Genomic DNA, 13,392 nt, shown 5'->3' with positions numbered 1-13,392 from the left:
GTACAATACTTTAAAACAGTTGTCGTGTTGCACACATTGCTTAAAATAGCTCTTATTTGCGCCGCCCTCGTTGAAAACAATGTATTTCCAACTCCAGCTCGTCTCTCTCCATCCAGGCTGCATGGACATTGAACAGCGCTCAGTTTTCTGACCCCTCAATGTCGCAACTCTTCTATTAGATGGATCTGGGTTCCAGGAGCTGCTGGTGGTCACATGATTGTCCTTCCTGCCCCTCGACCAATAGCAAGAGAGCCATGAGTGATAGAGCCACCCCCCCTTAACAGAGAGAGAGAGAGAGAGAGAGAGAGAGAGAGAGAGAGAGAGACAGAGAGACAGAGAGACAGAGAGACAGAGAGACAGAGACAGAGACAGAGACAGAGACAGAGACAGAGACAGAGACAGAGACAGAGACAGAGACAGAGACAGAGACAGAGACAGAGAGAGAGACCACAACAACAAGGCCAGATAAACAAATAAGTCCCCGGCTGACATCAAGCTGACCTTTGACCCCGGCTGACAAACAAAGTGTCGTACAAACTTTTCATGAAGTCTGTCCACTTGGCCTTCAGACAGACAGACAGACAGGCAGGCAGGCAGGCAGGCAGGCAGGCAAGCAGGCAGACAGACAGACAGACAGACAGACAGACAGACAGACAGGCAGGCAGGCAGGCAGGCAGGCAGACAGACAGACAGACAGACAGACAAAAAAGGCTTAGTTTTCATTTAGTTTTCGTCAGTGGAAAAAGGTAGTCGACGAACAATTTTCGTCTTAGTTTTAGTCGACTAAAACTGACCCGACCAACACTGCAGAAAATCACCCAAAACAGCCGATCTACAAGCATGAATGACAACTTGACAAGTGTAGGTATGACAATGCAATTAAATTGGAGAAAATAAGTGGTTGCTCAACGAAAATAAAAAGGTACTGGTGTCGTTATCTCCACACATTACCATGTCATACAAACCTAAATATAATGTACAGTAGCCTGTCATATAAATCTCTCTGTGTGAATCCCTAGACTCCTTCAAAACCGCTCTCAAAGGGCACCTACGGACGGCTGCCATTCCAAACTGGACCCCGTAAAATCTGAATTATTTTATTTTCCCCTTTTACCTGTTTTTGGCTATACAGAAGTGAAATATCTGTACGTCTCTAAATGTTATGAATTGAAGATGGTGGACCATATTGTGAACAAGTGTAATGCTTTATGGTGTCGTCCACTCACAGTTTTTGTATTGAGTTGTACTTGAAATGTACTGTAATTCTGCAAACTGTTAATAAATCAATCAATCAATCAATCAATCAATGTCATATACAGTAATTCTCTGTACAGTAGAATCTATCTAAATCTAAAGCCCTTAAACCACACCAGAGGGTCGCCGTGCAACAAAACAAACCACACTTAGTGATGCACCAAATATTCGGCTGAAAATATTCGGCAGAAAATGGCTAAAAAATAAAATTGCATTTTCGGCCTATTCGGTTTCGGCCCGAAAGAAAATATATCACCGAATAGTGTATGCAATTAATGCATTAAAAAGAGCTGAATAAATGTTTAATACACATTGATTATTATTTAAGTTAAGTTTTGCCATAACCATTTTTATTTTATATAATTTATCTTCCCCCCTTTTTTATTTAACTACATTGCAAAAGAAGTAGCATTACTTTTGACAGTGCAGAAACATAATTGCCTTCCTTGATGAGCATCAACGACCATCATCACCTGGGCACAGTCACAGACACACACAGCTCCCCTCTACAGTCACAGACACACACAGCTTTCTCTACAGTCACAGACAGACACAGCTCCCCTCTACAGTCACAGACACACACAGCTCCCCTCTACAGTCACAGACACACACAGTTCCCCTCTGCAGTCAGACACACACAGCTCCCCTCTACAGTCACAGACACACACAGCTTTCTCTACAGTCACAGACACACACAGCTCCTCTCTACAGTCACAGACACACACAGCTCCCCTCTACAGTCACAGAGACACACAGCTCCTCTCTACAGTCACAGACACACACAGCTCCTCTCTACAGTCACAGACACACACAGCTCCCCTCTACAGTCACAGACACACACAGCTTTCTCTACAGTCACAGACAGACACAGCTCCCCTCTACAGTCACAGACACACACAGCTCCCCTCTACAGTCACAGACACACACAGTTCCCCTCTGCAGTCAGACACACACAGCTCCCCTCTACAGTCACAGAGACACACAGCTCCTCTCTACAGTCACAGACACACACAGCTCCTCTCTACAGTCACAGACACACACAGCTCCCCTCTACAGTCACAGACACACACAGCTTCCCTCTAGTCACAGACACACACAGCTCCCCTCTACAGTTACAGACACACACAGCTCCCTTCTACAGTCACAGACACACACAGCTCCCCTCTACAGTCACAGACACACACAGCTCCCCTCTACAGTCACAGACACACACACAGCTCCCCTCTACAGTCACAGACACACACACAGCTCCCCTCTACAGTCACAGACACACAGCTCTCCTCTACAGTCACAGACACACACAGCTCCCCTCTACAGTCACAGACACACACACAGCTCCTCTCTACAGTCACAGACACACACAGCTCCCCTCTACAGTCAGACACACAGCTCCCCTCTACAGTCACAGACACACACAGCTCCCTTCTACAGTCAGACACACACAGCTCCCCTCTACAGTCACAGACACACACAGCTCCCCTCTACAGTCACAGACACACACACAGCTCCCCTCTACAGTCACAGACACACACAGGTTCCCTCTACAGTCACAGACACACACAGCTCCCCTCTACAGTCACAGACACACACACACAGCTCCCCTCTACAGTCACAGACACACACACAGCTCCCCTCTACAGTCACAGACACACACAGCTCCCCTCTACAGTCACAGACACACACAGCTCCCCTCTACGGGGACACACAGCTCCCCTCTACAGTCACAGACACACACAGCTCCCCTCTACAGTCACAGACACACACAGCTCCCCTCTACAGTCACAGACACACACAGCTCCCCTCTACAGTCACAGACACACACAGCTCCCCTCTACAGTCACAGACACACACAGCTCCCCTCTACAGTCACAGACACACACACAGCTCCCCTCTACAGTCACAGACACACACAGGTTCCCTCTACAGTCACAGACACACACAGCTCCCCTCTACAGTCAGACACACACACAGCTCCCCTCTACAGTCACAGACACACACAGCTCCCCTCTACAGTCACAGACACACACAGCTCCTCTCTACAGTCACAGACACACACAGCTCCCCTCTACAGTCACAGACACACACACAGCTCCCCTCTACAGTCACAGACACACACACAGCTCCCCTCTACAGTCACAGACACACACAGGTTCCCTCTACAGTCACAGACACACACAGCTCCCCTCTACAGTCAGACACACACACAGCTCCCCTCTACAGTCACAGACACACACAGCTCCCCTCTACAGTCACAGACACACACAGCTCCTCTCTACAGTCACAGACACACACAGCTCCCCTCTACAGTCACAGACACACACAGCTCCCCTCTACAGTCACAGACACACACAGCTCCCCTCTACAGTCACAGACACACACACACAGCTCCCCTCTACAGTCACAGACACACACACAGCTCCCCTCTACAGTCACAGACACACACAGCTCCTCTCTACAGTCACAGACACACACAGCTCCCCTCTACAGTCACAGACACACACACACAGCTCCTCTCTACAGTCACAGACACACACAGCTCCCCTCTACAGTCACAGACACACACACAGCTCCCCTCTACAGTCACAGACACACACAGGTTCCCTCTACAGTCACAGACACACACAGCTCCTCTCTACAGTCACAGACACACACAGCTCCCCTCTACAGTCACAGACACACACACAGCTCCCCTCTACAGTCACAGACACACACAGCTCCCCTCTACAGTCACAGACACACACACAGCTCCCCTCTACAGTCACAGACACACACAGCTCCTCTCTACAGTCACAGACACACACAGCTCCTCTCTACGGGGACACACAGCTCCCCTCTACAGTCACAGACACACACAGCTCCCCTCTACAGACACACACAGCTCCCCTCTACAGTCACAGACACACACAGCTCCCCTCTACAGACACACACAGCTCCCCTCTACAGTCACAGACACACACAGCTCCCCTCTACAGTCACAGACACACACAGCTCCCCTCTACAGACACACACAGCTCCCCTCTACAGTCACAGACACACACAGCTCCCCTCTACAGTCACATACACACAGAGATAATATCCATATACGATATATCGTTACATGCCTAATATTAATCATAACGATCAATATTCGGTTTTCGGGCCAACTGTTTCCTATATTCGGTTTCGGCCATGAAGTTCCCTTTCGGTGCAGCCCTAACAGCAATGCAACTGCTTGCAACATGCCGTTGGGAATAATGGTTCCAAGGAGTTGCAGAGTAGCCTGTCATATCCATATACAGTAAATATCTGTACAGTAGCCTGTCATATTCATATACAGTAAATATCTGTACAGTAGCCTGTCATATCCATATACAGTAAATCTCTGTACAGTAAGTAGCCTGTCGTGGTCATGTGAGCAAAGCAAGGTTCAACTCTGCAGTTGTAGCAGTTGTCATGTGACGTGGGTCATGTGACCCGGGCTGCGGGCCAGGGCAGAAGGCTGTCATTCCTCTCAGGTCACGTGACTCTTCAGATAACGGTCGGAGGGACCAGCGTGATCAATGCAGCGTGACGCCATCAATCAATGACATCAAAACGCTGCCGTTACAGTTAAGACGCTGACGTGCGTTGTCGTTTATACACTTTGATGACGTCTCAGATTAATTTAACATGGAGGACCACAGTGGAAACAAGCCGATCAATATGCTTTCTTGGGGTTTCAGCAGGCCTGGTATTGAACGGTACTTTCCTGCTAACTGATGATAAAAGTATACACAATCAATTCCATCAATCAATGTGTTGCTGACCTTGGATCAATACTTTGATAATGTATTTTTATACATAAATATATCTTTGACAGTTAAGTGGTTCCCAAATGGGTCCTCGAGGGAGTTCCAGGGGGTCCCCAGCTAAATGATAGTTTGGAACCATATGGACCCTTATGGGTCTGTAACTCTGAGAGTGTAACACATGGAACCAAATGGACCCTTATGGGTCTGTAACTGTGTACAAAGGGAACCAAATGGACTCTTATGGGTCTGTAAGTCACTCTCAGAGTTAAATTAACATTGCTTATACAAGATAAGAATATAAATGCCATTAAATGGGGGGTCCGTAGAATAATGCATGTCAAACTGGGGGTCCTTGAAATTAAACGGGTTGAGAATCACTGCTAGAGCCGTGAGAATCTTCTCTTATGGGGGTCCCTGGCTGGCATCTCTCTTCAAATGGGGGTCCGTGGGGGGATAATGGGCGTCAATTTGGGGGTCCTTGACGTGAAAGAGTTTGGGAACCTCTTCCCTACGGAGTCGCAGGCCCTCCTCGAACCTCGAACCTCGAACCCTGAACCCCTGGCCTGAACATCAGGGGTTCCAGTCGGTTTCCAGATGTTCATTCATTCATTCATTGGACACTTCAGGCTTTTTGCAAAGAAATACATGTTAATGATGTTTAGAAGATTTAGAACACTTTCCTGGGGGTCTCTAAGTGTGTAATATGTGGTTTTAGATATTGTAGATTGTAGCAGTGAGTCCAGTGTCTCTGATCGACACTGTCATCGACACTGGACTCACTTACTTCCTGAACTACATGTTGTCTCAGTAAGACAGCCCCCCCCCCCGCCTATCCACAAGGAGGAGCAGTGCACCAAAGCATTATGGGAATTGTGGTCAGTACAGCAGTGGTTCTCATTCTCAACCAGTGGTCCTCGAGGCCAGGGGGTCCAGCCACTGCCAGGGGGTCCAAATGGACCCTGTCCCTTATTATAGATCATCTTTTAACAGTGTAATATGAAACCAAATGAAACCCTTACTATCATTTTAGATCTTTAACTCTAGTCTTGAGAGTCTAAAAAGGCCACAGTCACACATACTGTATGGATCTTTAACTGGTCCACTTGGTTTCATGTTTACAGTACTCACTAGAGTGCTATGAATTGCATACATTATTAATTATGCCTGGTGTGTGTGTGTGTGTGTGTGTGTGTGTGTGTGTGTGTGTGTGTGTGTGTGTGTGTGTGTGTGTGTGTGTGTGTGTGTGTGTGTGTGTTATAGTACACATGCTAACAGCTACCACTAGCAACAACAGCAGCCATCGATACCAGGAAGCAGCCACAGTCAGACCGTTAGGAAACCGTTACATTCAACCAGCAGGAAAACAAACAAACACACACAGATATAAACACAGTGACGTTAGGATGTCCTGCTGTTGCTCATGGTGGGTTTAATTACCTGTGGTGGTGTTGTGGGGGTCCCTCTGCCTGCCCCACCTCCCCCAACCCCTCCTCCTCACTGCACCGCTCACTGCACTTCTATCTGCGCCGGGCCGGGCCGGGCTGGGCTGGGCTGGGCTGGGCTGCCTGGGCCGCTGTGTGTGTGTACAGTACCGTGGCTGGGTGTAACGCTGTGTTCTCTCTAGATGAGCATGGAGTCTAGAACCAGGGGAAGGGAAGGCAGGTCGCTGCCATCATGATGCTAGCTGAGCTGTCTCTGAGCTGGGCTGCTCACTGGGACGGGGTGCCAGGTTGGGCGGGGACAAGTAAGCGACCTAGTGTCTGTGTGCACTGTGCAGTGTCTGCAGGTCTATAACTATGTCAAGGACCCCCAAATGGACACTAAGTATTGCCCCGCGGACCCCCATTTGAACAGATACACCAGGGACCCCCATTAAGAGAAGATTTGTACGGCTCTAGCAGTGATTCTCAACCTTCAATTTCAAGGACCCGATCAGTTTGACATGCATTAGTCTACGGACCCCCATTTAATGGCATTTATATCTCTGGGACCCCCAATTTATATTGTAAAATCAATGTTAGTTTAACTCTGAGAGTTAAAGTTGTACACTCTCTGGGTTACAGACCCATAAGGGTCCATTTGGTTCCTAATTCTCATTTAGCTAGGGACCCCCTGTATGGAACTCCCTCAAGGACCCCTAGGGCAGTGGTTCCCAAAAATTTTCATGTCAAGGACCCCCAAATCGACACTAATTAGCCCACCGACCCCCATTTTAAAAGATATGCCAGGGACCCCCATAAAGGTTTCTACGGCTCTAGCAGTGACTCTCAACCCGTTTAATTTCAAGGACCCCCAGTTTGACATGCATTAGTCTACAGACCCCCATTTAATGGCATTTCTGTCTCTGAGACCCCCAATTTATATTGTAAAATCAAATTTAATTTAACCTACAAACAACGCGTTCTCAAATACTCTTGAAATAAGATGTGGATTTATTTTTATTTTTAAACATTCTACATTGCTAACAACACAAATGATCCCTGCTGGCACAAAACATTTTCATGAATATATGTGAGAAGCAACTGTTTTAAATATTAATTATAATAAATTGGAAGCAAGCCTAAATAAACAAGTTATAGAAACAACATAAGTAGAAACAAGCCCAACAAACTACCAACATTTACAACAAGCTCAAAGTCGCTTATAATCATCCGACATGGCAACACTGCCATATTGTCCATGGCGGGGCTACGGCGCATGCGCAGGGCCCTCGCCGCTGTCATGAGTGTGTCAGCTGATTGGATTGTCAGGAAGTGGAGTCACCGCGAGATCTGAACCCTTAGTCTGAACCCAGGAGCGGCGGAGTTACCGCGAGATCTGACCCAGGAGCGGCCGTTATCGTGGTGTGTGTCGGCAGGAAGGGTCTCTAGGCTGACCTGGGGTCAGCGTAGAGGGAGGGGGACCCTTGGTTTTCATTTTACACTCTCTAGAGTTAAGGATTCATAATTAGGCTCCATTTGGTCTTATTTTACACTCCCAAGACTCTAGAGTTAAGGATTCATAACCATTTGGTCTCATTTTACACTCTCAAGCGCATGCTATTTCAACTAAGTGGCATCAAATCAATTGAATGCACCAAGCATGAATAATGGATACAGTTACAGTACATTGTGTCTCTTGTTAATTCCACTTTAAAAACGTTTCCATCATTGGGCAAAGTAATAATGTGCATTTATTTATTATATTTATACCCTAATTAGCTATTAGTGTGTAGTCCTTTAATTAATTAAATGATAACTAACTAATTAAACTTTGTGTCATGATTGCATTAATCTGATCAGACTACAAAGACCACACCTCAAGGACTTGTTTTTGGTGCTATATTCCTTTTGAACTGAGTGTAAACTATGACTGTTTTTACATTTATGTCTAATGGAAAAATGGACTGTTCAATCAATCAATCAATCAATCAAAGGCTGTAGTTGTTCCCTTCCATCCCGTCCACGTGACCAGCTCCAGGGTTTGTGTTTCTCCTGGCTGGTAGTAAGTAGAGGATTATTTATTATTTATCGCCTCAGTGACACCGTTATATGCACCACTATACTAGTGTGCCTAGTCTGCCATCTAGCGACACTTTACCGACACTGCAGCCTCATTGCTGCCTGACAGCTTGTATCAGGCTGACAAGCGGTCAGACTTTGACTAGAGCAGTCAAAGAAATCAACTGAATGCCTGGAAAATGAAAATGTAGAGTTTACATAGTAGGCCTACACATAGTAGCCTAGGCCTATATGCATAAACTTTCCTTAGTGATTATATCTGGTTTCAGTTAATTTATGATATATTTTCTCTATTATTAAGGTTATTTTTGCAGTCAGTTTGTATTGGGGGTATAGGGAGGGGGGCGCGAGACATGGCCAAAGCATTTCCGGGGGTCCCCAGAGGGGTCCCCACTGCCAAAAATGTTGAGAACCCTGAACTAGAGCACTAGTTTTCAACTCTTTTCACATCAAGGCCCATTATATACGGACCACCATGATATTATAGCCTCTCAGACACAAAAATATTAATATTTTGTTGTTTTTGGATTATTGGATAAGATTTTGTCCACAATCCATAATATGCTGTATTGATGTGGAACCATTAGGAGAGACAATACAGTCACATGTTGATCAAAATAACAATAGACAATAGACTAGAAATTAAGTTTAACAATAATGTAACTCTTGAGAGTGTAAAATGAAACCAATTGGACCCGTACGGGTCCATTTGGTTTCATTTTACACTCTCAAGAGTTAAAGATATATAAGGGTCCATTTGGTTACCAACTCCATCATTTAGCTGCATTGGGGACCACCTGGAACCCCCTCAAGGACCACCCGTGGTCCCCGGACCACCTGGAACCCCCTCAAGGACCACCCGGACCATCTGGAACCCCCTCAAGGACCACTGGTGGTCCCTGGACCACCTGGAACCCCCTCAAGGACCCCCCGGACCATCTGGAACCCCCTCAAGGACCACTGGTGGTCCCTGGACCACCTGGAACCCCCTCAAGGACCCCTGGTGGTCCCCGGACCACCTGGAACCCCCTCAGGGACCACCCGTGGTCCCCGGACCACCTGGAACCCCCTCAAGGACCACCGGTGGTCCCCGGACCACCTGGAACCCCCTCAAGGACCCCTGGTGGTCCCCGGACCACCTGGAACCCCCTCAAGGACCACCGGTGGTCCCCGGACCACCTGGAACCTCCTCAGGGACAACCGGTGGTCCCCGGACCATCTGGAACCCCCTCAAGGACCACCGGTGGTCCCCGGACCACCTGGAACCCCCTCAAGGACCCCTGTGGTCCCCGGACCACCCTCAGTGGACAACTTTAAAGACATGAGCCTTAAAACGTTCCTCTTTGATGTGGAAATGGTTCAACCTAAATCTGCTGATGTAGGCCTATCTTATATTTTTTTACTGATTCATCAAGATTATTATTATCATTTTGTTTGAGTTGAATCGTACAGCGATTTGTATCTGCTTTGTTTTCTTTGTCTTGTATTTTATTGCATGTGAAGCACTTTGTGAGTCCTCTCTGTGAAAGGTGATTATAAATAACATGTACTTACTTACTTCACTGTAACTTTATACAATCTATTTGATGATCTACTAAACAATTTCACATAAAATATAATTGATTGATCAAATGGCTTGATTCCATTGGGGTCCTTTGTACTCAATTTATCAAAGATTAAAAAAAAAAAAAAGACTCCTCCTTTGTCAAATATACACAATATCTTATTCTATTGAGCCATAATGAGAGCACTGTTACTGTGAAGTCAACTTGGGGAAAAAGAGAGCAAAGGGTTAAAATGTGATTGTCACTCACAATGCACCTGAGAGGAGGGCGTCGCCCAAACACAGGAAGAGAGGATGAAAGGAGACAAGAGGAACCAGCATGGTGGTGTACTGGTGTTATACAGATTGGTGCAGACTGCAGGGAAGATCATATATGGGTAAGACAACTCCCCTCTCTGCAGTCCATTCATGAGCAGGCTACATTGAAACAGGCTCAAAGAATCGTCAGTGATGTTACCCATGTTTTAAATGGCGAGTTTGTACTTCTGCCCTCTGGGAGAAGATACAAAGAACCAAAGTGGAAGTACGTCAGATTTAAAAAATCGTTTGTACCAGCATCAACTAGGATGCTGAACGAGGCTCTGAAACAGCAGTAACTGTGTGAGGCTAGATTATCCACATCATGTGTGCAATTGTGTAATGTTGTGTCTCCCTCTGTAATGTATTTTTGTTGTCATTGATGTTTTATGTGTGGCTGTAGCTGGGGTGAAAGCCTATTTCCCTTGTGGACAATAAAGTTTACCTTGACCTTGACCTTGAGTCACCTAATTTTTTGTTTAATGTCTGTTTACTGGTGTTATACAGTCACCTAATGTCAGTTTAATGTCAGTTTCCGAATGTAAATCAATGCACTTTGTATATTTGCAGAGTTCAAAAGCGGTATTCTATCCAGGCCACATATTAAAAGGCCTCCATGAAGCCCACAAGATGGTCACACATTTCAACAAGATCACCACTTTCACCGTAAGTGATCGAGTGTGAGTGAGTTTGAGTGGTCGAGATTTTTGGGGTGTTGGAATTTGGCTCATGAGAACCAGCAGTGTGCATCCAATCACAGGAAGAGAGGGGGAAAGCATCCAATCACAGGAAGAGAGGAGGAAAGCATCCAATCACAGGAAGAGAGGAGGAAAGCATCCAATCACAGGAAGAGAGGAGGAAAGCATCCAATCACAGGAAGAGAGGAGGAAAGGAGAGGAACCTCCATGAGAAACACAGCAGTGTGCATCCAATCCAGGGACGTGCACACATAGACATCAAAGGGGGCTTCAGACCCGTCTGTAAAACAACTGCCTGCCTGATGGTGGCGCTATAGTGTATCAGAGTGGCTCACAGCCTGATGGTGGCGCTATAGTGTAGCAGAGTGGCTAACAGCCTGATGGTGGCGCTATAGTGTAGCAGAGTGGCTCACAGCCTGATGGTGGCGCTATAGTGTAGCAGAGTGGATCTCAGCCTGATGGTGGCGCTATAGTGTAGCAGAGTGGCTCACAGCCTGATGGTGGCGCTATAGTGTAGCAGAGTGGCTCACAGCCTGATGGTGGCGCTATAGTGTAGCAGAGTGGCTCAGCCTGATGGTGGCGCTATAGTGTAGCAGAGTGGCTCACAGGCTGATGGTGGCGCTATAGTGTAGCAGAGTGGCTCAGCCTGATGGTGGCGCTATAGTGTAGCAGAGTGGCTCAGCCTGATGGTGGCGCTATAGTGTAGCAGAGTGGCTCACAGCCTGATGGTGGCGCTATAGTGTAGCAGAGTGGCTCAGCCTGATGGTGGCGCTATAGTGTAGCAGAGTGGCTCAGCCTGATGGTGGCGCTATAGTGTAGCAGAGTGGCTCACAGGCTGATGGTGGCGCTATAGTGTAGCAGAGTGGCTCACAGCCTGATGGTGGCGCTATAGTGTAGCAGAGTGGCTCACAGGCTGATGGTGGCGCTATAGTGTAGCAGAGTGGCTCACAGCCTGATGGTGGCGCTATAGTGTATAGTGGCTAACAGCCTGATGGTGGCGCTATAGTGTAGCAGAGTGGCTCACAGCCTGATGGTGGCGCTATAGTGTAGCAGAGTGGCTCACAGCCTGATGGTGGCGCTATAGTGTAGCAGAGTGGCTCAGGGCCTGATGGTGGCGCTATAGTGTAGCAGAGTGGCTCACAGCCTGATGGTGGCGCTATAGTGTAGCAGAGTGGCTCACAGCCTGATGGTGGCGCTATAGTGTAGCAGAGTGGCTCAGGGCCTGATGGTGGCGCTATAGTGTAGCAGAGTGGCTCACAGCCTGATGGTGGCGCTATAGTGTAGCAGAGTGGCTCAGGGCCTGATGGTGGCGCTATAGTGTAGCAGAGTGGCTCACAGCCTGATGGTGGCGCTATAGTGTAGCAGAGTGGCTCAGAGCCTCTGCCTGATGGTGGCGCTATAGTGTAGCAGAGATAGTTAGTCTAATATCTCCCCTGAGTCACAGGGATATCCCTTTGGATCAGTGATTAAGATTGTTGTCTTTGCACATGTGAGGCCGCGGTTCGAATCCCGGGCATTACACAGATACTGGGACTAAGTGGTAAATGTTGCATTTATATAGCGCCTTTATCCAAGGCACTTTACATAGATGTGCATTCATCCATTCACACACACATTCACACACCTTTACATAGATGTGCATTCATCCATTCACACAGACAAATGTAGCACACACTGATGGCGGCGGACACCATGCAAGGCAGAATCAGGAGCAATCAGGGGTTCAGTGTCTTGCTCAAGGACACTTCGACACTATAACTCTGGGGGAGCCCCCAGGGATCGAACTGGCAACCTTGCGGTTCCCATCCGGCCACTCTACCCCTGAGCCAATGCCACCCCTATTGTGAGAAAGGTCAGCAGGATGGCTGATGGCTGGTTGAGGGATAAGTGCCTTGCTCAGAGACACTTCAACAACACATAGACCGGGGCTGGGAGTTGAACCAGTGCCTCTCTCTACCCACTAACGCCTCAAAAGGAGTTTCTTCTCATATTGAATGATGTGTTGTAAAAAGAATGAAGTCTGTATACCACCTTCTGGTGATTTATGACCATTCTTTGAGAAGAAAAATGTTGAAAAATGTACGTATACTTGTACGTACAGATTCCCAGAATAATAATAATTGCATTAAAATGATTTCATAATTGACTAAACAAGTTGTGCATGTTTTACATAAAGGCATGCTGTACGATTCAAAGCTCAATGGTGAGTCCGAGCGGGAGGAACAAGCCAGACCACTATGTTGTTCATCAAATGACCGTTGCAGGAAAGACTTACAAAGCAAGACCTCAAAGTTAGACTCGATTCAATT

General features: G+C 47.2%; 1 protein-coding gene across 5 annotated transcripts in view; it reads right to left on the bottom strand.

Annotated features, from left to right (window-relative positions):
* dnajc13 (DnaJ heat shock protein family (Hsp40) member C13) overlaps positions 1 to 13,392 on the bottom strand; it is a 97,580-nt gene that overhangs the window by 83,814 nt on the left and 374 nt on the right. Inside the window, exon 1 of one of the 5 annotated variants that reach the window (XM_083778811.1) lies at positions 6,462 to 6,726. The exons of the other annotated variants lie outside the window; for them this stretch is intronic. The gene's annotated coding sequence lies outside the window, so the exon portion shown is untranslated. Of the gene's footprint in view, positions 1 to 6,461; positions 6,727 to 13,392 lie in introns of those variants that run through there. 5 annotated transcript variants of the gene reach the window in all.

Source organism: Protomyctophum parallelum (assembly GCF_964188405.1).
Source record: "Protomyctophum parallelum genome assembly, chromosome: 12".
NCBI lineage: Eukaryota > Metazoa > Chordata > Actinopteri > Myctophiformes > Myctophidae > Protomyctophum > Protomyctophum parallelum.
The sequence above is the reverse complement of the archived record's forward strand: the minus strand, read 5'-3'. Positions and strand labels throughout refer to the sequence as shown.